This window comes from Petaurus breviceps, unplaced genomic scaffold (genome assembly GCF_028583685.1).
Source record: "Petaurus breviceps papuanus isolate PSGF00001 unplaced genomic scaffold, PetGlider_PUasm1.0 174, whole genome shotgun sequence".
Lineage (NCBI taxonomy): Eukaryota > Metazoa > Chordata > Mammalia > Diprotodontia > Petauridae > Petaurus > Petaurus breviceps.
The window spans coordinates 31851348-31873881 of record NW_027185761.1 but is presented as its reverse complement, the minus strand read 5'-3'; the positions used below and the strand labels follow the sequence as shown (position 1 = coordinate 31873881).

The window sequence follows — 22534 nt, the reverse complement described above, 5'->3', positions numbered from 1 at the left end:
GTTTGGAGGAAATCTATTGGCCAATAAGGGAGCAATTGTGGATTCTTGAGCAGAAGAGTGAAATAACAAATGTAGTGTTTTGATCTGGGAGCAATTTGTAGGATGGACAAAACAGTAAGAGACTGTAAGCAAGGATATAAATTAGGAAGGTATTGCAAAAGTCCAATCCAGTGATTCTGACCTAGATTCATGGTTGTACCAATGGGAATAGAGAGGAATATAGAGATCTCAAAGATATTAGTGGACAAAGGAATCTGGAAGGAAAAACTGGCAGGGCTTGATGATTGCATGGAAAGTAGATGAAGGAAAGAGAGAAGTTATCGACTACTCTGAGGTTTGGTTCAGAAGGATTCAGGAAATTGGTAATATCATTGATAGAAATGGAAAAGTTTCAAAAGAGAGAAATTTAAGAGGGAAGAAAATTAGTCTGGATTCACTCAAAGGATCTTAAATTTAGAACTAGGAGGAACCTCAGGGAATATCTAGTCCAAACCCTTCATTTTGCAAATGAGAAAAATGAGGCCTATAGAGATTAAGTAACTTGCCTAAGGCCACCCAAGCACTAAGTAATAGAGCCAAGATTTGAAAGTCTGTGCTCTTGACTTCAAATATAATGATCTTACCACAGAGATATCCAAGGAAAAGTATACACACTAAGCTTCAAATGTGAGAAGAGAGGAAATTAAAATAGATTTTTAAATCTAAGAATTCTCTGTAGTTTGGAAAGTCATTTTGCTTGCTCTATTATCCATAGTAGCAGGTTACATGAATGGATTTATTGCTAAAATCCACTGATAACCCAAAATCTTCATTTTAACTAACAGATCCAATTTATATTCTCCAAGACTTTCTTCCAGGTAAATAAGAAAATTATCTGCCATGATATTTATTATAAAAGTTTCGGGTTTTATTTTATTTTTATTGAGGAGGGAGTGAGAGAGTAGGGAAGAAGGAGGGAGGACAGAGAGGGGGAAATAATTGTTGATTTGAGAAAAAGGAAATTTAATTTTAAAAATTGTATGCCTTGAATATTTATCTTTTATATTCCTTGCCAGCCCTGCAAAACACAGTGAAGTAGCCCCCGAAAAAGGCCATGGGTGGAAAAAGGAAAAGCTTGGCAACTGGATAATCCACAAATGAGTTAATCTGCCCGTGCAGTAATCAAGAGTTGGGTTCTTGAAACTCATTTGTCTTTCCCATATAGGCTCTCTGATTTGTGGCAAACAAATCTATTTTACAATTAAGTCTGGAGGTCACCACTGCCTGGGAAACCTCAATAAATACAGAAGGCCAAATAAATCAGGATATGCACTAAGTAAACTAGTCTTCCAACACTGGAACCCTTGTGATAGAGCTAAATCACCAGATAAATGATCTATATCTTCTAGAATATGACAGATATAGGACAAAGACAGAAGTGCTAGATAAAGCATTCTGGCACAAGGCTAAAATTATGGGTGCACCTCCTTAGCCATCCAGAACACAGAGATGACCTCGGTCAATAACACCAAGGGATTTTGGAAGTTTGCAATTCATTCTGCATTCAGAATCCATTCCAACATCACTCTTTTGTCAGTCCTTCAGATCAATAATTCAATTGTGGAAGAAGGAAAGAATTCCAGGTGCTAGCTGCATAAGTAGGTGTCGAATACTTCACCAAATCCTTAGAGTAAACTGGGGCCCTGTGCCTGAAGCAGAAAGTGAACAGTCCAGGGGCCAGTATCCTGCTTGCATAAATTAGCCTCAGTTCATTATTCAAGGCCAAGCCTGTGTGATCTTCCATGGTACAGAAGCTTAGTAGTGAGATTTAACAAGTTCCCAGGCTGATTAGAGAGAGCCATGAGAGTCTGCTTAGAAGTGCTCTGAGGAGAGTGAGCCTTAAGAGTGAAGGAAGTAGGAGGCCTCTCATTATCATAACCCATTTCAGAAGCCTTTCAGTGATGCCAGAAATTCTATCCTCAGTGTTTGATTCCTTCGGTTTGAGGAATTGTCCTTTGTTGAAAAGGAAATCCTTCAGGAAAGAATATCCCATTCAGCTTCTAGATATGTTGGATGTTCCTCTAACACACTGGGTAGGCCTCTTGAGGAGAACATGTGGGAGGACATGGATTAAAGGCACAGAAAATGGGCAAGCATGGTTGGGTTGTGATCAACACACTTGGGAAGAAAGTCCACATCAATGAGATCATAGGATCAGATCTGGAAAGGACTTAGAGGCCTAATCCATTCCCTTATTTTATAGACAAGGAAACTGAGACACAGATTAATTGACTTGTGTGCCCAAGGTCACACAGGTATGACGAAGGTGGGATTTGAACCCAGATCCTCTGATTATGTGCCTGGAACTCTTTTCATTGCATTATATGGATCCACTGGTATGTAGGAGATCATCTGAGTGAGAACAGATTTTGATGAGAGGATAGTAAAGAAAACCTGAGAGCATTTGATGTAGGGAAAAGGAAAGTAAAGGGGAAGGGGGAAAGCAAGGGAAGGGAAAGGGTATTTCTATAGCACCTACTATGTGCCAGGCACTGTATTAAGCTCTCTTTTACAAATACTATCTCCTTTCAACCTCAGAAAAACGCTGCAAGGTGGATGGCTATTATCATCCCCATTTTGCAGTTGAAGAAACTGAGTCAGACTGAGGTTAAATGGCTTGCCCAAGGCCACACAGCAAAGTGTCTGAGGCAGGATTTTAACTCAGGTCTTCCTGACTCTTGGCCCAATGTGTATTTTGTACCACCAGCTGAAATAAAAATAAAAGAAGATAATAACCTCAGCATCTACTGAGCGATGCCCATCTTTATAGTTCCATTAATCCGGGAGCAAAGGATCTATCACACAAAATATACCTTTGTCAGCTAACACTGAAGGTATCACAAGACTTGGGCTCCTTAGATAATAAGCAAAAGTAGCCTTTAGGTTCAAAGGAATTGAAATGGTTTCCCCCCAGTGTAAAACTACCCACCCAAAGAGCTATGAAAACAAATTCTAAAAAGAAGACAAAAGGGCATGAAAAAAATGAAAAACTATGAAAATTCGAAGAAAAAAATTGTTCTGGTGCATATGGGAATTTTGTGCTTACCTATATGATGGCATTTGCACAGACAACTTATAACACTATCCCTGCCCTCAAGAATCTTATAATCTATTTAGGGAGAAGAGTTATCTTTTCATGTGTTCTCGAAAAGCAGCACAACCCAGCAAATGATAAATTTCAAGTGAGTGTCAAAGACAGTTCAGAAGAAGGAGAGCTAGCTCAGTGGACTGGGCTAATCAGGAAAGACTATAGGGAAGGTGGGATCTGAGCCTTGAAAGCTAAGTAGGATCTCAATAGACACAGTTAAAGGAAAAACAGTGAGTCATTCACTAATGGCACCAAGCATTTGTCATTCCTCGTGGCCTCACAGGAAACCCCAAGGTCTCAGAGTTGAAGGGGACCCCAGAGGCCATCTAGTTCAACCCATACTTGAACAAGAATCTTCTCCATTAGAACAACCAAATTTCACATTGGTATAGCCTTTTAAAGTGTGCAATGTGCTTTACATCCAAAATCTCATCTGATCCTTACAATAGACTTTTGAGGGCAATGCTATTATTATTCCATTTTACAGATGAATAAACTGACTTCCAGGGAGATCAAGTGATCTGTCTATGCTTACACAGGCAGTAAGTTTTTAAGGAAATATATGAACCCATATGTTCCAGATTCCAGGTCTAAAACTCAGCCAAAATTCGGATTTTCCCAGAACATTAGAGAATAAAAAGAACTCTCACACTTAGACCAGACACTTCCTACCATTAACTAGAGAGCAGTGTACTCACTTTAGGAAGGCACATAAAGCCTTCCCTAGGACTTGGATCCCAAACAGAGATCACAATAGGAGTACTGAACCCTTTATGTCTGAGTTCTATCACCCTCTTAGCCAGCTTGAGCACAAATTTCCTGCACAATGGAAAAGGGGAACTGGCTGCAGTTCATATGTGATCCAGTCAGTATAATCACATTCTAAGGGCAATATCCTCCCTCCCATCACCATTATAGAAAGAACTGATAAAAGACCCTTTTGTCAACAGTGGACTACTTGCAAGATTTTCGAGCATTTTCTGGACCTTTCCCACTGGCCAACCGATTGTCTGACAGTAGTCAGCATAAATGATGGCCTTAACCTCCTAGTTAAAGACCTAAACCATGCTAAGATGTAAAAATTCATTACACAAACCAACCATTCCAAGTCTAGAAAACAGGGCAGATTTTCAGTGTTTTCCGAGGCTGAGTGCATCCCCACTATGTGTCCATGGCAACCTGGAACTTGAAGATCACACTGGCTTGCAAATGGGAACCACCAGCTGTCCCTTTGAACTTCCTCTCAATTACATTCTTTTAAAATGCAATTTGATCTCTTTTGCAGGGAGTGATGGACAAGAAAGGGGACATATCATGTTTGCTTAGAGGAATAGCCAGCTAGAGATTTTAATTTTTTTCTTTCTTTTTTGGCTAATGACACTCTCCACTGCTGCAGTCTAATTAGCTTCTGAATGACCTGCCTCAGCACCTCAAACTCATCGAAACACTACAGGCATCTTAATTATCTGGAATAAAGATAACCCCTGAAAACTACCTGGAAAGCACGGTGACAGCTGACGATGGAGAAGGATCCTTGAATCCACCAACCATGTGTCTCCTTCAGTCAAAATTTGTCAAGGAAAATAAATGATATTCAATGATCAGGTTTGGAGGCAAAACCTACATTTTTTCCAAATTAACCTGAATTCTTTTTAAAAAAAAACATTTTCCTTGTTTATGAACTTAACAATCATTAATAACCACATTCAGACACACAAAGAAGAACACAATAGGGAATTATGCATGAAACTGTGAACTCTAGTTTTAAAAGAAGGAAATATTAAAGTAACACCATTGTAACAAAATTGTCCAGATTTTGTTTCTTTGTCCCATTATGAACTTCTTTTGTGTTTTTGATGGAGAAACTGGGAGACTTCAGACCCCTAGAGCAAAGCTTTGGAAGTTTGGGGTGTGGAGGGGTAGGGTAGCCTCTAGAGTGGAGATTAATAAAGTGTCATCAAGCCACTAGACATAAATAAGGCAACATAGGCAAGGTCTTCTATAAGCCAGAGTTTGATGTCCAGCTGGGGATACTAAGTCCCTCCAACTCACCTGGGCTAGGGTGTAAAGGTTCCTGGAGGAAAAAGGGAAAAAGACTCTTCTATGCAAGATTCTGGGAAACAAAATACTCCTTCAGGATAAAAAGTCAGAAAGGAATTGAGGCACAAAGAAAGGAACTTTTCCAAGGTCATGATTTAAATTCGTGTGGAACAGGAGCTAGAAACACAGACACAATCCAGGAAAGATTACTGATTCTGTGAGTTTTGGTCTATCCCACCCACCTAACTCAGGCTGTATTTTAATCAAACTCCTAAGAGAAACATCGAAGGAAGATTACCCCTGCCCCTCTACCTTTCTCCTGGGTTCTCCACTTTAATAACCTGTCTAGGACAAGTAGAGAGTATTATATGACTCAGTGGATAGAGTGTAGAGAAGATAGTCAGGAAAATTCATCTTCCTGAGTTCAAATCTGGCCTCAGACACTTACTAGCTATGTGACCCTGGGCAAGTCACTTAACCCTGTTTGCCTCACTTTTCTCACCCGTAAAATGAGCTGCAGGAGGAAATGACAAACCATTCCAACATCTTTGCCAAGAAAACCCCAAGCAGGGTCACAAAGAATCAGACATGACTGAAAATGACTGAATAACACCAAGAAGGACAAGTCATCCCCAAACCACAATACAGTTTCCCCACAGTGGTTTTCCAGTGTTCCAAAGGTCAGCATGACAATGGCCACTGCTCAGCTGTGTGTTGCATTAAGGCATTATGGAATCATTCATCTTCAACTTTATAGCACCCAGCTTGGTCAAAGTGAACCCAACTCAATTTTTCTATAAGTCTTTTGTGATTCAGTTTTTAAACCTCAACTCTTTCAGGGGTCAGCAAGTCAAACCCATTTATGGTTTGTCCCTGAGTCACTACCCTTATTTTTTTTAAGATGAAAAGCAATAAAGCAGTGACCCTTCCCTCTGGATGAAAGCTCACTTTAGATTCAATTTTAGACACCTCTTAGCTAGCCGCTATCTATACTGTTATGCTATATTCTGTTGACAGTGAGTACCACACAACTATTTTCTCCTTTGTGAACAATTCAGATGATTTCCAGTTGACTGGCTGGAGGGTCACAGGGGATCAACCTTTTAAGAACCTTGACTATAGTTCCCCCATCATTTAGAAGGCAAATAAGCTAAGGCCCCTCACCTCCTGATCAGTCCCCACACCTTGTTGATCTTAACTTCACATCTCTCCCATCTGTGACGTTCTCTCCACTCACATTATCACTCCCTGTAGCTCAGGCCCTCGACATCCCTGGCATGGACTATTCCACAGCCTCCTAATTTGTTTTCCTCCTTTAAGTCTTTCCCTTCTCCAAGTAATCCTTTACATATGCACTAAAAATATTTTCCTAAAACACAGGTTTTACCATGTCAAAATTTTGTTAAATAAATTCCAAAGGCTCCTTATTGCCTCTAGAATCAAGTGCAAACACCACCATTTGATATTTACAACTTTATCCAAAACTATCTGTCTAGCCTCATCACACATGACTTCCCTTTACACACTCTATAGTTAATTAAACTGGTCTTCTTGGTATTCTTCACTCTCTCTCATCTCCATGCCTTCATATATATGGGCTATCCCCACATCTAGAACACAATCCCTTCTTGTTTATACATCTTGGAATCTCTAGTTTCTCTCAAAGTTCAATTCACTTTCTACCTTCTAATATACAGGAAGCCTTTCCTGGTCCCTCTAAGATGCTAAGGCCCCCCCACTCCAATGACTTTATGTAAGGAACAGAGTTAATCAAGTTACACCATCCCACTTAAGGATGCTGGAGCATTAGCAGTATACCTTAATGTTAAAACCTTAATGAAGTAATAACAGGTCTCTGTCAAAGACTCAAGGCCAGCAAACTACTGCCTGGACTAATTCCAGCCCACCTTCCATTTTTGATATAACATGTGCACTAAAAATCGTTTTTACATTTTCAAATACAGTTTTATTGTATTTTAAAATGCAAAAATCATTCTTAGCTAAAGGGTTGTACAAAAAGATGTCATGGGTCAGATCTGGCCTCTAGGCAGTAGTTCTTCAACCCCTGCTCTAAGAAATGTAAAAAAGTCTTTAGTCAAGTGGAGGGGCAATCCTGAGGAAGTATATGAACTGATAGGCTGAAGAAACTTGGTCATGCCCCATGGGTCAACTATGAAATACATACTCATTTGGTTCAGAACCAAAGTTATTCAAGAAAATTGCATAGAGGGTTCTAATGGAAGCCCCAGGATAATCTGTTTTGGAGCTGGGGAAACCCAATGCCTCAGCCTCTACATTACACACACACACACACACACACACACACACAGACACACACACACAGACACACACACACACACATATCCCTCCCTTTGGCCTGAGAAGGATCTTGAAAACTTCAAAGACTGCACTGAATTTGGGATTGCCCATCTTCCATCCACTGTCCCAGCATTGTCTTCTGGGATGACCACAGCTGGCAGCAATGTTTCATTAGGAACTCAAAGCAGATTGGACGTGATGGGAGATCGAAGATTCACAGCCTGCAAGGATCCCAGAGAAAAACTATGCCCTAAGAAGAAGAACATCTTGAGGGCTTCCAGCAGCTAAGAGTTCAGTTACCCCTTTCCCACATGCATTCTCTAATCTGGAGCCCGTCTTCCCCCTAGACTTTCTATGTTCTTGTGGGATTGTGTCGCAAATTTATGGGGAGATGAGGCAGTTAGGTGGTGCAGTGGATAAAGCACTGGCCCAGGAGTCAGGAGGACCTGAGCTCAAACATCACCTCAGATACTTGATGCTTACTGTGTGACCCTGGGCAAGTCACTTAACCAAGATTGCCTCACCCCCCCAAAAAAAATATGGCGAGTTGTTTTATAACAATTGTTCTTTCTCTATTTCCTTAACAAATACTGAGACTAAAAACTAAGTGTCGAAATGACTAATTGATGTCACTGATAATCATGGAAGGAGGAGGGGAAACCCAATGGAGAGGACTCAAAAGCTAGTGATAAATCCCCTCTGGCTACCACTAAAACTATGAGGGAATGTTGTAGCCTTGCTCTAAGCACCTGACTCCTTAGCAGGAAGGGAAGTTGGTATGACAGAGCTAAAACATAAAGAACACTCTCTCTCTAGCATTCTCTGTGTTTGTGTCTCTGTCTCTATCACTCTCTCCATTCTCTCTCTGTCTCTCTCTAGCACTTTCTCTCGCACTCTCTCTCTCTCTCTAGAACTCTCTGTCTCTTTCTCTCTCTGTCATTCTCTCCATTCTCTGTCTCTCCCTCTGTCTCTCTCTGTATATCTCTGTATCTCTATATCACTCTCTCCATTCTCTGTCTCTCTCTGTCACTATCTCCATTCTCTGTCTCTGTCTCTCTGTGTCTCACTTTGTCTCTCTGTCTCTCTCTCTCTCTCTAGCACTCTCTCTCACACTCTTTCTCTATGTCTCTTTCTGTCTCTGTCACTCTCTCCATTCTGTCTCTCCCTCTGTCTCTGTCTCCTGTCTTACTCTGTTTTCTCTCTCTCTGTCTCATGCTCTCCCTCACTCCCTCCCTTCCTCTCTCTGTAGCAATTTACTAAAGAAACCATACCCTAACCAAAGACCAGTGCAATGGATGCAAATGGAAGAAAGAACAACTGACTGGCAAAAATGGCTATCTGAGAACAGCTTTAAAACATTGTCAGAGTACATCAGGGGCTTTGTAGCATTGCAGCTGAGAAGTGGCCTAGCTATGAATGTTCTGTGGGGGGAGAGGAGAGAGAGAGAGAGAGAGAGAGAGAGAGAGAGCAGAAAGTATCTCCCTATGGCAGGTATGGTAACCTCAAGAAGAATATACTCCTATGGGTATGGAGGAATCTTTCTTTTTCCTTTTTTTTTTTTTTTGCTTTGACATATCTTCTGGTTAACCTCCTAAAAAAACACATCAGTGGAAGCTTATGAGTGAAGGCTTTGAGTAAACAATGACCCACAAAGTGCCCCAAAGCCACAGTAGCTTACTGGGGGCCCAAATATTAGGGGGGTCATGGGTACTGTACATATTTTAAAGATGAAGCCAAAAGAAGTTAAGTAACTCTGGGATCTAAGTTCACAGGAATAGTCGATGAAGATCTCCATTTTCTGCCTTTTAGCATACCCTTCTTTTCACTACAATATGACATTTCTGCTTTTGTACTTGTCTTTTCTCTCCATTAGAGAGTAGAAGCTACAAACCCTATTTCCTAACTCTCAACGGAATGGAATACAGTGGTAGAAACATATATGGTAGTAATCTAACAAATGTTATTGAATAAATAAGAGGGATATAATAAATGACCCCCTTACGTTTCCTTCGATGGCTCTCTCCACAGGAAAGAAATCTACCCAAGCTATTAATATCATAGAATTTGCCCCAAGGTCTCTTTTTTTCCCCACTCAGCAATAATCACTGACATGTCCTAGAATGAAACACATGTACTCTGCTTGTTCTATTGATTGGATGGTCAGAAGCAGGAATTTGTTCATCTACAAACTTAGATTGCAAGAAGAATGAGAGGCAGCAGATCGTACCTCAGTGCTACTCTAAAGGAGTTCTAGTTACAATGGTCTGATTGCTGTTCCTTGAACCAGATCCTCCACCTCCTGGCCCCAGCTATTTTCCTGCTGTCCCCATGCCTGGAATGCTCTCCCTCCTCATCTCTACCTCCTGGTTTCCCCTGGCTTCCTTCCATTTCCAAGTACAATTCCACCTTCTGCAAGAAGCCTTTTCCTACACCCCTTAATTATTACAGTGCCTTCTCTTGGTGATTATCTCCAAACCATTCTAGATATCTTGCTTTACATGGTTATTTGCATAGTGTCTCTGCCACTAGATGGTGAGGTCCTTGAGAACAGGGACTTCTTTGGGAGTTGGGAGGGAGGTTGTTGTTTGGTTTTGGTTTTTGCCTTTCTTTGTATTTCTGGGACTTATCACAATGATGGGCATATAGCTGGAGATTAATAAATGCTCATTGATTTGATTTGACTAAAATATAAGTCACTTTACATCTCTGTATACTGTGGTACAATGGGAAGTATAAGCGGTTCTGGAACCAGTGAACTTAAGTTCATATTTCCCCTCTGACACTTACTACCTCTATGACGTTGGGCAAGTCGCATAGCGCTCTCTGATCCTTAGTTTCCTCATCTGTAAAATGAAAGAATTGGACCAGATTGCCTCTAAATTTCCTTCTACTCTAGGTCTAAGACTGTATCCCTATGAATCTCAGATCCCTCTCAGTGCTAACATTCTAGGATACTGAGAGGCAGAGTAAGGAAAGTAGGAAAGAAGGATGAGGAAAGGAAAGAGGTGAAACACACCTGGTTTAGTTAGCACATAATTTGACTCATAAATAATTTGAGAATTCAAGGAATACCTGACTCTAGTTGCCAATGCTTTGAAATTAGACTTCTACTTGGCCCCAGGGGACAAATTCAAAGCAATGGTTGGAAGTTTAGCCCAGACATAAGGAAAAGCTTCCCAACAGTTAGAACCATACAAAAGTAGAACTGACTTTCCTTGAAGGTTCCCCCTTTCTTGAGGTCTTTAAGCAAAGACTGGATGACCATTAATAGAGAAGATTCTTGTTCAGGTATGAATGGTGATCTCTGAGAAGCCTTCCAATTCTGAAATGTTGTGACTGAAGCCCTCTGCCACTTACCCTGTCCTCCCCCACCCTACTAAATTTTTTCAGGATCAATTATTATTCTATAAAATCCTTCTCTGCCAGTCATTACTTTATCTAACATTCATTCTTCATTCCTTCATTTAGATCTTCATAGGATGAAAATGCAAATCCACTGCATTACAACATTCAATTCAACAAGGATTTATTAAGGAAGGCCAACCAGGTGCCAGAAACTATGCCATGTATAGGGAGGGGATGGGGAGAGGAGAATTCAAAGGCAAAAATAAAACAGTCTCTGCCCTAAAGTAACTTATATTCTTCTGCATTCCTTTTTGAACAAGACCGTTGGCTCATTCTAGTTTCTATCAGGTATGTGAGAATTAAACTGAAAATGGTTCACATTTATACAAGACTTTTAGGCTTATAAAGTACCTTCCTCACAACAACCTTTTAAAGTGGGGGATGCAAGTACCATTATACTCATTTTATAGGTAAAAAATCTGGGGTTCAGAGAGGTTAATGACTTTTCCAAGATCATACAGCTAGTAAACAGCAGAAGCATAATTCAAAACCATATTTCTCTGTAATTTCTCTAAGTCTAGGGAGGGTTCTTTGCACTACACACACCACAATTACAGTCAGGTGGATCGAAAAGTATTAGAGGCAATATGGTGAGACAGAGGTCTGGCCTTGGAGTCAGCAAGATCTAAAGGAGATAAAGGGCTGGGCCTGGGATAAGGAAGACCTGGATTCAAATTCCACCACTGACATTTACTAGCTGTGTGACCCTGGGCATACTCAAACAACACCCTGGGAGTTAGTTACTAAAAATCATTAAGCTGGATCTGAATCAGCAGAGGAGTTTCCACATTTACCAGGGAGTTTAGTGGATGAACTTCATAACAATGACAAAATGATAGATCCTTCATTTATTCACATGGCATTGGGTAACAAAAGGTAGCCTTTGAAGACCATTAAAAATTTACATTTCCTTTCTCATCATTTTCTTTAACTATAGGGGATGAAACACACAGGCACAATCTGTGTATGAGCTTATTAGCTTTAAATCACACTTCACTGCAAGTGGGTAGACAACAGATTGCCTTGAACGTGGAAGATGCTCATTAAATATTGGTTGAATGAATGAATGAATAGTTCTCGTAAGATATGGCATCACACCAGTCTTACTCTATTTTTAAGAAGATTGTGCCAAGTGGGTACCAGCTTCTTCCTGAAACAGTCTTGTCCTCATATAAATACAAGCTGGGAATCTTATTAATATGACTTTACTTCCTGCCTTTGTGAATGCACAATTTTAATTGGTGTTATGCCTTCCTCACTGATCTCTTGCTGTAATTTCACATGGTAGCAGGGTCACCTTTTATTTTTCTTATTTTTTTTTAAAGCAATCAGGGTTAAGTAACTTGCTCAAGGTTACACGGCCAGTTATTTCTGGGTGTGGTGCTGAGTATTTGAGCCCAGATTTGATCCCCACGTCATCCCAACACTGGAGCCGGTGCTCTTACTCACTGTGCTACCTGGCCTCCCCCACCTTTTATTTTTCAAGAAAGTACATTAGCCCAGTGCCAGAATCCTAAGTCACGTGTGTATGTATGTGGATGTTGTATATTTATATATTATACATATATGTGTATATACACATACATTAATATAAATGTATATAGCTACACACATATATCTCCTTCATACTTAAGAAGAAAACTGCAGCTTAGAGAGCTAAAAATAAACTTCCCAAAAAGGATGCACATTCTCTACTTGGAAGCTAATTAACAATTTGGCCAAGACTACCAAAATACAGAAATCCCAAACTACAGATTCAAAAGTGCTGATACGTTAGTTTCAGAATGGTACCAATCTTCACTTCGTATAAAAGCACACAAGTGAAGACAACAAGATTTACTCTGTCAAGTCTTGACGTTTCTGTATTAATTATGTATGTACACGTGCACATATGTCTATAAATCTACATATAATTTTCTATAGATTATATTATATATTTTAACAAGGCTATTGGCTCATCGAAGTTTATATCAACCATGTGCAAATAAAATTAAAAATAGTTCACACTTATACTATACCTTCTTCACAATAACATTTTAACGTGAGCAATGCAAGTAATATTATCCTTATTTTACTGGTAAATATCTAGATGAATATCTAGAAATAAATGTATTTAAAGTCGCTACAAAGTCTTGAAGAAATGTGTATGTATCATACCATTGACCTTGTGAGTACACTAAGTGATCATGGGTAAGTCACTTAATGTCTCTGAGACCGTTTCCTCAACTACAGAGTGAAAATAACAAGACAACCCATATTGCCCACCCCGAGAGAGGCAACACTGGCATAGTGGATAAAGAGCTGAGCTTGCAATTAGAAAAACTCTAGATTCAAGTTTTGCATCTGAAATGTACTGACTGTGTGACATCAGGCAAGTCATCCAGGTAGTACTCCAGGTAAAACTTTGCAAATGTAAATTGCAAAGCAGTTGGCAATCTGCACTGGTAGAGAAACTTTCCTCACTGGAAGTTCCTTGTGATTACAAAATCTGGTCCATAAAAGACAATTCAAATGACCTACTTTACAGGTGTTGTGAGGAGGGCTCAAATGAGATGAAGCACTTTGCAAACTTCAAAATGCTATATAAATATTGGTTATTCATCATCTTCAATTTCTCCCCCTAACCTTCTTTTATAGGCAATTCTTTAAATGAGACTTCATGGAAGAAGCATGAAATGAGGAAACCTGTTTCCTGCTCAAAGTTCTGCTACTAATTATCTGTGTGACCTTGGGCAAGTAATTTCCCTGCTCTGGGCATCAGTTTCCTCATGTGGAAAATGAAGTGACTGAACTTCCCAGCTACAGCTCTAGGTAAAAGGCAAAAAAAAGAAAGTATTCCATTTGAAGGATTTTTATCAAACACCTTTGCCCACATTATTTCGTTTAATTTATGCAATAGCCCTGTAAACTAAATGGAGAGTCAGAGAGGAAACTCATTTTATAGATGAGAAAACTGAACCAAAGAAAGAAGAAATGATTCCCCCAAGGTCAAACTAGTTGGAAGAGGAGGGGGATTTAAAACCCAGGTCCCCTAACTCAGCCCAGACTTCTTTCTGTAGTTAGCTATACTTTCAAGGAAGAATAATCTTACTGACTCCACCAGATTTCTGACTTTATATGTCAGACTATGCCTATGGCATTGGGGTAGGACAGATGCCACCAGCACAGCTGGTTTATCCACTCTGGGTTATTCACAGTTAAGTGATACTGAACATTGTTGGAGGGCTCTTCAGAAACAAATCCAATTAATTTTTCAATGGAAAAAGATAAGCTTTGGCATTAACTAAAATTTGCAGTGAAATTTCTTCCTATCCTTTCACACACACACACACAAACACACACAAACACACTTTAACCTCTACATTTCCTCTACTGGTACTGGGAAGAATTATAGAGAATTTTCTTAGGATTTGCATTTGGGGATTGGTGTTGGCCAACCAGAAAGTTTTAGGGTTCCCAGCCTCCTCAAGCTGCAAGTGCAAAGCCACAAATAACTACCCTATACTTTACTACCCTGCAGGCAGTGATACAGCTGAAGAACTGACTCTGAAGGAAGATTTGGGTTCAAATCCTGGCTCCGCTACTTTTTACCTGTGTGATCTTGGGCAAATCCTTTCATTTTATCGGATCTGAAACTCCTAACTTGTAAAATGAGGGTACTAGACTAGATGGCCCCTAAAGTCCCCTCTACCCCTAAATTCAATGATCCTATTTTCTACTTTCCCAATCATACCTAGTAATAGTACCTCTCCTCTCCTGAACTGACTTCAGAGATCACTTAACTCAACCTCCTCATTTTACAAATAAAGAAACTGAGGCTGGAGATCCCTAAGGTCAAAGTAAATAGCAGACTTGGGACTTGAACCTAGGTATTCTGTCTCCAAACCTACCATTCATTCCTACTATTCTACTATGCTACTTCATTTCCCTGAAGAGTGGGAACCCCCATGTTTCATCTCCCATTAACGAGAGAATGGAAATTCTGCCATTTTGAGGCAGTCCACACTCTCTTTTATAGAAGATTTTGAGAATCATTATATGCTCTGTGGGGGATTTATAACATTACAGATTCGTAATTATATAATTATAAAATTTTATAATTGTAAAGGATGTTTGCGAACTACACCATTAGAGATAATATCTGTATTAATGAGATCTCAGATTCTTCTGAGTGCCACAGAATCAGTGTGAAACCTCTATGAAGGCAGGGAATATATACTTCAATTCATTCCAACACATTTATCAGCCCCTCCCATAGCCAATATATTTCATTCCAATCCAGAAAATATTAAACTCGTATATGTAAAGTGAGAGTATGGCATAGTGGATGGAGAGCTGGCCTCCTTGAAGCTAGGAAGACCTGGGTTCAAGTCCTGTTTCTAACAGATATAAGCTATGTAACCCTGGGCAAGTTACTTAGCATCTCAGGGCACCAATAAACTCTCTAAGATTCTATGTAAGCCGAGTGCCAAGAACCACCAGAATGGGACTCTACTCACTGGTGGAGATCAATGTCCTGCACCTGCATGAGGGAGAAGAGAGGAGAGGCTCACTCCTCCCTTAGCTTGAGAAGTGCTTCAGATTTCTTCTATCTCTCTTTGGGCTCTACAATCACTTTGTACACTTCTGGTTTCCAGCTTCTAGGGGTAAGAAGGAAAAGTGAAAGAAAACACTCTTTGAAGAACCCAACATGAGAGCAGTTGGGAATCTCCAACAAATACCTAATCTCCAGCTTGCTGTAGTAGAGCCTTTCCCCTTAAGTGTGATCTAGGTCTGTCTGTCTGTCTGTCTGTCTTTTCTCTCTCTCTCTCTCTCTCTCTCTCTGTCTCTCTCTCTCTCTCTCTCTGTCTCTCTGTCTCTCTCTCTGTCTCTCTCTGTCTCTGTCTCTCTCTCTGTCTCTGTCTCTCTCTCAGTCTCTCTCTCTGTCTCTGTCTCTGTCTCTCTGTCTCTCTCTCTCTCTGTCTGTCTCTCTCTCTCTGTCTGTCTCTCTCTGTCTGTCTGTCTCTCTCCCCTCCCCAGACTATCAATATTTAGGGAATATATATATATATATAATTCTAGTCTAGTACTCTTCCTGTGAGGAAAGCAGAGTGCCCAGGCTTCAACTCCAACCTCCTGCTTCCTCTCCTAACAGGAATTAAAGTCTCCCTTGGAGAAGGATTGGGGGAGAAAAGGCCAGAGATGAGTATGCCACCTCCTTTCAAGTCATACAACGCTGCCCTGCTACATGCCAGGGATGACCCTCACTCCATAAAAATCAGAGAAAGAGTGCTGAACTGTACTGGGAAAAAAATCCTCACCTAGGAATTCTCTATCCTAATGAAATCACATGTCCAATCCCTATCCCTGTGTATAAGGTGAAAGGTAGTGTTGCCTAATGGATAGAGAACTGTCCTCCTAACGGATGAGAACTGTCTTTCGAATCAGGAAAACCTGGATTCTAGTTGGGGTTCTGGCACATGTTGGCTGGGTGACCCTCAGCAAATCACTTCATTGTTCAGTGGGCCAGGCATTGCCTATACTAGTGAAATACTAGGTCCTGTCCAGAAAAAAATACTAGGCACTACAGATACAGAGAGAAAGGAAAAATAGGCATTCTTTTGGTTTCTGGCTTAGTGAATAAAGTATGCCTCAGTTTTCTGTCATGTGTAAAGTAAGCACAACTCCACCAAGTTATATGAGTTTCAACACAAATTTAAACAGATGAAATTCTTTTGTGACAAAAGTGCTAAAACCTGAACATGGGGGGAAAAGCCCTCAGTGCCTTGGTCTTATGAATAAGCATCATTAACCAAATTACATAATGAAGCCTATCCTCAGAAGATAATGTTTCTATAAGTGGGAGGAGACCCAAATCACAGCTCAGGAATCCAAGGATGTCATTTTCCTTACGGCCTCTGGAACAACCATAAATGTATCCATTGCAGAGCCTAATGGAAATCTTTTCAGGAAAAGTGATGGAGTGGCTTACAAAAGTTGGGTGCAGGCTCCTTAAACTAATTCAACTTCCTAAAGGTAGTAGAGTATGTTCTAAGAGAGAAACAATTCCCTTTTAAAATTTCCTTATTCCTTAATTGCACAAGAAGTAAGACACAAACTTTTATAGGAACCCAGGAGGATTGTGTTTTTGTCATTTGGACTGTATTACTGAGAAATAAATGCTTTATAGTTAAGGCCTTTGCAACCAAACATCAAGTTCTTGGTTTGGTTTTGTTTTTAAATTATGTATTATTCAGTAATAACATATTTGGAATGCTAAATTATAGTTTTAGCAGTCAGGTCTCCAGGTTATAGACTCAAATATCTTTATTCTACAAAGCAATCACAGCACTAAATTACATTATTAATGTGCCAGGCACTTAAAAAGTCTTCATCTCTTAGCAAGATACTACTCTAGTAAAAATTCATTTCACAATTTTTATAGTGTTTGCAGGCTTCCTTTAATATACCAACTAACATTTTCAGCCAATTCAATCTAAAAAAAATTTATTTGTGACCACACCTAGTCAAAGGAAGAAGCCTTTCAATGAATATAGGAGAAGCATCAAGGCATCTGCAAAGTGATGAAATGAGTGACCCTTCTTTCAGTCAGTAAGTGAACAAGGAGTAAACTCTTACTACCTGCCAAGCCACTACTGGGCTAAGCTACAGAAATACAAGAAGACATAGAAGTATTCCCTGCCCTCTAATAATTTACATTCTATTGGCGAGCTACCATATAAAATAAATATGCACATAAAAATACATACAAAGGAGACAGAGAGTAACATGAGAAAGTCTCTGGGGCAACTAAGGGCAGGGAACAGGCCCCTGGAAGAAGGTAATGTTTGAGTTGAAGAAAGCTGATTATTTGTTGAGTGTGAGTCCAATTCCACCAAAAGCAATGACATAAGGAAGTCTAGTTGAAGGGGAGACACATCATGCAGAAAGGACTAGACCAGACCTGCACAACATACAGTCAGTCCATGGGCCTCTTCTGACATGCCAAAGGATTTTGGGTGACCTGAGAAAAGGTAGAGGATATAAAAGAAAGTAAAGATGTAATGAGTGCTTTGTCCATGCCCCACTTAACCCACCCTTCACTCACTATTATGCCCGTCATGTAATGTGTTGGGTACATTGCCACTGTGTATTCTCTCCTGTTTGTCATGTGACTGCTGGCAACCACTCATTGTCAGTCTGTCTCTAGTCTGAGAGGAGTGATTTCATGTTAAATAAAAATCTTAAGTAATAAATGTAATTAATTGACATTTCCCTTTTTTAATGTGGTTTATTTATAAAATAGTTTAATCATTAATTATACCTTTACTTGGAAAGTGAGCTGCTAAAAACCTATCTGCGGCCCAAAGAAGTTTAGCCTATTTTAATTTTGGCCCTTACTACTACTGTCAGGCTGTTCAGGTCTGAACAAGACCAAGAACTGTGACATTTAAAAAGTTCGAGGGGGGACAGCTAGGTAGTGAAGTAAAAAGAGCCCTGGCCCTGGAGTCAGGAGGACCTGAGTTCAAATCCAGCCTCAGACACTTGACACTTACTAGACATGTGACATTGGGCAAGTCACTTAAGCCCAATTGCCCTTCCAAAAAGCAAAATAAAAAAAGCAAAAAAAAAGCCATAATTTCTAGGTAATTAACCATTTATTAATAAAAGAAGTCAGTGCTACTCTCAAATGACAAATACCCCTCATGGTGTTGGGCTCACAGTTTACATGCCCTTGACTCCTGAGGGTGACAATTAACTGATTGGTAAATAATGAGAGGTGAACCTTACAAAGAAAAGTGGGTTCACTCCAATGAGGGGCTGGGACAATGGTGTCATGTCACTCTTGTACTCAGAAATTATCTCTATACCCAGACCACCACCCCTTCAGTCTTAGGCAAGTTAGACAAAAGATCTACCTCCACCTAACATACCAAACTTGTGTGAGAGGAACACAATGAGGAGGGAATTCACCTTACATTAGATTTCTCCTAAGGTTGGGTGGGGTCTGACCACAACTGAGGAGAAAATTAGTTCAACTTTTAGAGACTGAGCTTCTAAAATGAGGTCTTCAGAAAAAGAGGGAACTCTGGGTCTCCCCAAATCATTGATTATTAATAATCATTTCTCTCAGAACCAGAAATCTTCATTCTAGTCCCAGCTCTGCCATTAACTAATTGTGTGATCTTGGGAGGGTTATACTACCTATCTCAGTCTTAGATTTCTTCACTGGTCAGAAAGGAGAAGGTAGGGCTACAGGGTCCCTAACGTCCCTTTCATCTCAAGGATGCTGTGATTAATTGCATGGCTTTCTTCAATAATTTTCCAGATGCTATTATAGGGAAATGAGAGCCACTAGTTCTGGAATGACACTGGTCTTTTCATTAAGTAACCTAGAGTTCAGTTCATCAGGGTCACAATCTGAACAGATCAAGGTTTACTCGTGTAACTGAGCTTTAACACACACTATCACATTTTTGCTGTTGCAATTTTTAAATAACATTTGAGCACTTCTCTTAAGACTAAATAGGAGAGTTTGGCAAGATACATAACAAGAGAGGAGCAGTTGAGGCTTTGACCCAGGGGGATAACATTTAATGGAAAATTTAAAACTTAGAGAACTTATACTCCTTCAGGAGCATAAAAGCAACCAAGTTTAGTACATAGTTAGCAAGAATAACGGGTCAAAATAGAAAGCTAAAGATGGCAAACTTCCTCTTCCTTTTTCCCCTCTAATCACAAATGGCCATAAAAGCTCCTTCCCACTCTGTCCTCGCTTTGCAGCATCTCTTGCCTGCCCAGCCCCTCCAAACAGGTGGTAGAAACAGAGTGACAGATTAGTCCAGAGCTACAACCACAGAGAAGGAACCTTGCCAGCCTCTGAGAGCACCCTTTTCCAGGATATTCAAAAGTACCTGTGTTGTGCTTAGATCGGTGCACATGTAACGTGTTTTGGCCCTCTTTTTTTACTACTTAGAATAAAATAGGAGAAGCTTCCATGTTCAGGAGTCACCCAGATCAGTTCAAAGTCCTGGCAATGCTGGTCAGCTCCTTGGCTGGAATCCAACTCCTCTCTTTGTCTTGCAGCGTCTCCTGAAACAGGACAAAAGGGTGTCTGTGTCACAAACTGGCATGTGTCCTCCCTGTCTCTTTGTTTGTTTTACCATCAATAGATTATAACTACTAACAATCAGTACCAGTAAAGTATAATTAGTGATAATAATTACACTGTGAATTCAAATCGCGTTCCTCTTTCTTCACTGCAGAAGAGACCATTATACTGAGAAAAGAATGTTGAGTCCTGGTAGAGGAATTCTCTCCTAAAATGTTCATAAAGAGGGAAGGAACATTCTGTTTCTGCTTTCTTCCCCTAATAAAGGAGACAACCAGGCGGTTCAGTGAGAAGAGTGCAGGAATTAAGAGTCAGTCAGATGTGAGTTGGAATCCCCATGCAGACCCTTCATAGCTCTGTGACCCTGGCCAAATCACCTCAGTTCAGTAAGCCTCAGTTTCCTCTCTGGTAGCATGAGAATAATAATAGTACCTATTTCATAGTGTTCTTTGAGAATCAAATAAGATAATATGTGTAAATCACTTTGCAAACCCTAAAGTATTAGACACATATACTATTATAATTACGTCACTTTCTTTGTCAGAGAAAGTTATACCACAAATAGATGTTTTTTATTGTCTTTCATTGAAGATCCAATCTATCAGCCTCTCATTAAGATATTTCCCTTCATTTCTTTCTTTTTAAAATGTGATTCTTTTTGTAGTATTGAAAAAAAGCCTTGGACACATTATCCCATTATTGGGAAATGACTGAACAGATTCTGACACATGAATATAATGGAACAGTATCACATAGTAAGAATCACCAACTGTGATAAGTTGAAAGAAACATGAGAAGACTTAAATTGAGTCAGTCAGTGCAAGGAAAGCAAAACCAAGAGAACGTACTGAATGAATGAACAGATAAATAGTTATTTACTACATACTTACTATGTGCAAAGTACTGGGTCAACTACTAGGGATACAAATAGAAAATCAAGACAGTCCTTACTCTCAAGGAGCTCACATTCTAATGGGGGAAACAAAAGATAGAGGAGGTTTCAGCAGCAAGTCAGATGGTAAAGTCCCATGTTCCTTAGGGTACAGCAGCAAAGCAGATGGTAACACATCTGCTGCTCTTCAGTCATTTGCAGTCAAGTCCAATTCTTCATGACACCATTTGGACTTTTCTTGGTAAAGATGCTGGAGTAGTTCGTCATTTCCTTCTGCAGCTCATTTTACAGATGAGGAAACTGAGGAAACAGGGCTAAGTGACTCACCCAGGATCACATACCTAATAAGTGTCTGAGGTCAGTTTTGAACTCAGGAAAATGAGTCTGACTTCAGATACAGCATTTTATTCACTGCACCACCTGACTGCCCAGTACTGTATCTACTTTAATATTTTTCCACTGACAAACACATCTGTTTCTGATGTTGCCAGTGACTGGGGGTTTGGAGGAAAGAACTTTATTTTCCAGGTCTCCAGTAGCTGTGGCTTATCACTACAGTAACGATATAAAGGACAATTAAATCAAGATTAGTGGCAATGACCAATGTTGGCCTGAGACAACAGGTGATGAAATCTACTTCCCTCTTCTTTTTAGGGGTCTATGGGACTAGAATGCTACTTTGTGGTAGGTCAATTATTACTGAAATATTTTTCTTTGCTACAAGGGACTGGTTTAATGAGAGGGTGTAATATTGAGAAATAACCTTGCTATAGAGAACAAAAGGCATTAATAAAGCTTTAAAAAAAGGTAAACAGGGTAATATGACTTTTACCATACAAACACAACTTTATATGCATATTATATCCAAGACCCCCAAACATTTTGTTTTCCTCATGACAGATATCTACGTAAGTCTTTGTAAAAACTACATAGGGATGGATGCCTTAAGAAAAAGAGACAATCACAATGAAAATGAAAGGTCTCTTTTGTTTGTTTGTTTGTTTTCAGGATGACAAGAGTACCAAGGGAAAACAGCCGAGATTGATGATGAGCTGTAACAATGAAGGTTGAAAAAATACAGTTGGGGTGAGGAAGGAAAGGAAATAAGAAGCAATCCACCAGAAAAGGAAAATGTTTAATGTTCCTAGATGCCCACCTGATAAAAACATAAGGGCCCTGTTTTAATACATTCTCTATTGACCTTTAAATGCTTTAGTCACCATGTATGACATTAGAAACACATAATGAGATTAGTTTTTAGAGACTGTTATGAGAATAGGTCAGGCTGGTCACAAGCATATTTTCATTTGGGGTTACTTTGTCTTTTCTGTCACAATGTCTAGCGGTACGTGTGGGATGGTTTGAAGGTAACGTACCATTGAGGGTATTACACTGACCTTTTCAATCATATTCTATAACTATCCATATGCATTCTGCTCCCTTCTGCATAGTAAAGTCTGGTCTATGTGAAAACAAAAAATTTTCAGGGATAGCCAGAAGAAATTGAAATCCATATTTCACACTCTTCAGGAATGAAAAGTGGGCTATCATTCCACTACATACATTTCTTCATAGGAAACAATCTCTCGGGCCTCCTCCTACAGGATAACCTGGCTATAAGAATGGGTCTCCCCATGCAATGAAGGAAAAATGACCTTGG

The 22534-nt window shown here is 39.8% G+C and overlaps 2 long non-coding RNA genes across 2 annotated transcripts in view; one reads left to right on the top strand and one right to left on the bottom strand.

The window, feature by feature from the left end:
- The window catches only part of LOC138158108 (uncharacterized), a 98374-nt gene extending 76304 nt beyond the window's left edge, over positions 1–22070 (top strand). Inside the window, exons 2-3 of the long non-coding RNA XR_011167556.1 lie at positions 13529–13702; positions 21883–22070. This is a non-coding gene — a long non-coding RNA (uncharacterized lncRNA). The remainder of the gene's footprint in view (positions 1–13528; positions 13703–21882) is intronic.
- The window catches only part of LOC138158107 (uncharacterized), a 192671-nt gene continuing 189919 nt past the window's right edge, over positions 19783–22534 (bottom strand). Inside the window, exon 4 of the long non-coding RNA XR_011167555.1 lies at positions 19783–19963. This is a non-coding gene — a long non-coding RNA (uncharacterized lncRNA). The remainder of the gene's footprint in view (positions 19964–22534) is intronic.